At 43.3% G+C, this 3,320-nt stretch overlaps 1 non-coding gene across 1 annotated transcript; it reads left to right on the top strand.

Moving 5' to 3' along the window:
• The first annotated feature begins 2,924 nt into the window (after window positions 1-2,924).
• LOC113617737 (U6 spliceosomal RNA) lies at window positions 2,925-3,031 on the top strand. The gene has a single exon (XR_003431746.1). It is a non-coding gene; the product is annotated as a U6 spliceosomal RNA (small nuclear RNA).
• The last annotated feature ends 289 nt before the right edge of the window (window positions 3,032-3,320 follow it).

Below are 3,320 nucleotides of genomic sequence, written 5' to 3' on the forward strand. Positions count from 1 at the left end.
CACACCTAGGAAACAGTCAGTCAAGTTTCTTTCACTCTCAGAAACTTTCAAGACTTGCTTTCTCTTTGTGGCTCTTTTGGCACCTGAGTTTCACTACCTTCTGGAGCACAGTGAGGGTCTGTTGGGCTTTCTTATCCCTCCCTAAGGTGGTCACAGAGGCCCAGCACAGCAGACAGTACCTTCTGCCTTTTGGAAAGAGAAGAGATATTCTCCTATTTGTGCATCCTATGCCAGGTACAGCTAAAACTCTACCTCTCTATAGTCACGATATCACAAAATTAGCCCGATATGCTAAGGGACGCTCCTTGGGATCATTCTGATACTCTTTGTGTTCTATGCATTTCAGAGGTGGACCTCACATGCAGAATGAGGGAAGAAACCTCTCAGGAGTGAAGAGGCTGGGTAAACAGCTGAGAACAAAGCAGGAAGCAAAGAAGGGATCAGGCACAGTGCAAAATTTCTCTAAAACTCTAGAGGAAGAAATAAACATTCAGGAAACCAAGCGCTCAGGGGATGAGGTCAGTTGGTACTTCAGTCCACAGCTAAGATAACACCAACTATCCCTCTGCCCTCTGGGACAAGACAGATCTGATGCTCTTGGTTCTGAGTGGGGGCAGGGGGATGCCTAGCCATAGTTTGGGATGTCTGGCCCATGTAAAACCCTTCTTCTCTAAGAGATACCCTTATGATCTGTGGTATACTCTGTTAATAAATTCCTCTTTTTGGATTAAAGTCTTACTCTCAGATTCTCACAGGAAGGCATCTTAGTCCTGCCCTCATGCATGCCTAGTTTCTCTCATTCTGTAGCCTTTCTGGTTCACACTCTTCATTTAGTAAACACTTAGTCTTCTTGACCTCCCGCATCTATTATTCTCCTAGGGCTGCTGTAAAAAATCATCATAAAATTGGTGGGTTAAAACAACAGAAATTTATTTCGTCACAGTTCTGGAGGCCAGAAGGCCAAACCTGAGGAATCAGCAGGGCTCCCTCTGAAAAATCCGGGGGAGGATCCTTCCTTGCCTCTTCCAGCTTCTGATGGCTCCAGGAATTACTTGGCCCATGGCAGTCAAAGACCAGTTGCTACCTCCATTTGCACATCACCTTCTCTCCTTTCTTATGACACTTATCATTGGAATGAGGATCCACCCAGTAATCTAGGATGATCTCATCTCATGATCCTTAACTTAATTACATCTGTAAAGGGTCTTTTTCCAGTGAGATCACATTCACCAGTTCTGGAATTAGGACATGGACATATCTTTTGGGGAGCCCCCATTCAACCCACTACACGCATGTAGGCACATAGTAGAGAAACCTAACTCAGTTCCTGTTTGTCTGTTTACTTTCCATCCTTTCAACAACACTGTCCAATAGAACTTTCTGCCACAACGGAAATGTTCCATATCTATGCTGTACAACATGGTAGCCACATGTAGCTACTGAGCACTTAAAACGTTAGCTAATAGAACTGAATGACTAAATTTTAAAATTTTAATTTAATTTTAAGCAACTGAAATGTAAGTAGCCCCATGTGGTTAACGGCTGCTATATCGGACAGCCACAGTTCTAAAATTTTTTTGTAGGATTTGCTTTTTATATTTTTTTCCCGACTTTATTGAGGCAGGATTGATAAAAATTGCATATATTTAAGGTCTACAATGTAATGACGTGATATATGTATATATTTTTAAATGCTTACCACAATCAAGTTAATGAATATATCCATCACCTCACACAACTACCTTTGTCTGTATGTGTGTGGCAAGATTGAAGATCTACTCTCTTAGCAAATTTCAGGTATACCATACAGTACTACTAACTATAGTCACCACGCTCTACATTAGATCTCCAGAGCTTATTTATCTTGAAACTAAAATTTGTGCCCTTTGACCAGTATCTCCCTAACTCCACCCCACCCCCACCCCTGGCAACCACCATTCTACGCTCTGCTTCTATGTCCTCAAAGTTCATAGTTTTTTCACAAATGGCAGGATTTCCTTCTTTTTATGGCTGATTTTTATTCCATTGTATACATATACACCACATTTTATTTATCCATTAATTATTCATGGGCTTAGGTTGTTTCCATATCTTGAAAATTCTAAAATTCTGACAAGGCTTACCTACTGTCTTCTCCTTTCCTGTTTTCTTTTTTTTTTTTTTTTTTGTGATACGCGGGCCTCTCACTGTTGTGGCCTCTCCAGTCGCGGAGCACAGGCTCCGGACGCGCAGGCCCAGCGGCCATGGCTCATGGGCCCAGCAGCTCCACGGCATGTAGGATCCTCCCGGACCGGGACACGAACTCGCGCCCCCTGCATCGGCAGGCGGACTCTCAACCACTGCGCCACCAGGGAAGCCCTCCTTTCCTGTTTTCTGTCCTTATGAATTTACACTCATTTCTTTATTGTCCTTCTCATGAGATTATAGAAAGTAGCAAAGATAAATACATGAGATTGTGGAAAGTAGCAAAGATGAATACATGTATTCACAAAAATAAATACAAGTAGCAAAGGTGCTTAGTCTGCCATATTTAACTGGATGGCCCTATCAATTATCATGGAACTAGCTCATATTCTCTCATTATGATAAAAACTATCATGGGAAGGGGAGTTCATTAACAAATTCAATAGTTGGGTGGCTTTTTCTGGGTCATTTTGGCTAAGGTCTCAATCTTAGGGCAGAAGAAAAATGGAATAATGGTACCTTGAGACTGCAAAAGCCAGGGTCGGCTGCCCATATTAATGACTCTTTTGAAAACGTACACTATTTTAAAAGAATATGGAAGTCATTAGGCAGGTAGAATGTTAGATGATGTTATTAACTTTGTTACCACACCATATGAATCAGACATAAGTACAAGGTCAAGTCTGACTCAGGCAACAAAGATTTCACAAAGATTTTATGAATTTTAAAATTAAAATTATGTGCTCGCTTCAGCAGCACATATACTAAAATTGGGACGATACAGAGAAGATTAGCATGGTCCCTGCGCAAAGATGATGCGCAAATTCGTGAGGCGTTCCATATTTCACCCGCACAGAGGATTGGTGCCGACCAGCAATCACCAGCCTGAGAGGCTTGTCTGCTCACCCGCCGGGGCGGGCAGAGGCTGGGAGCTGAGGCTCCGGCTTCGGAGGTCGTATCCCAGGGAGAGGACAGGGGTTGGCTGCGTGAACACAGCCTGAAGGGGGCTAGTGCGCCACAGCTAGCCGGGAGGGAGTCCGGGAAAAAGTCTGGACCTGCTTAAGAGGCAAGAGACCATTGTTTCCTAGTGCACGAGGAGAGGGGATTCAGAGCACTGTCTAAACGAGCTCCAGAGA

This window comes from Aethalodelphis obliquidens, unplaced genomic scaffold, assembly GCF_003676395.1.
Source record: "Aethalodelphis obliquidens isolate GAN/ISIS:26980383/991018 unplaced genomic scaffold, ASM367639v1 scaffold4, whole genome shotgun sequence".
NCBI lineage: Eukaryota > Metazoa > Chordata > Mammalia > Artiodactyla > Delphinidae > Aethalodelphis > Aethalodelphis obliquidens.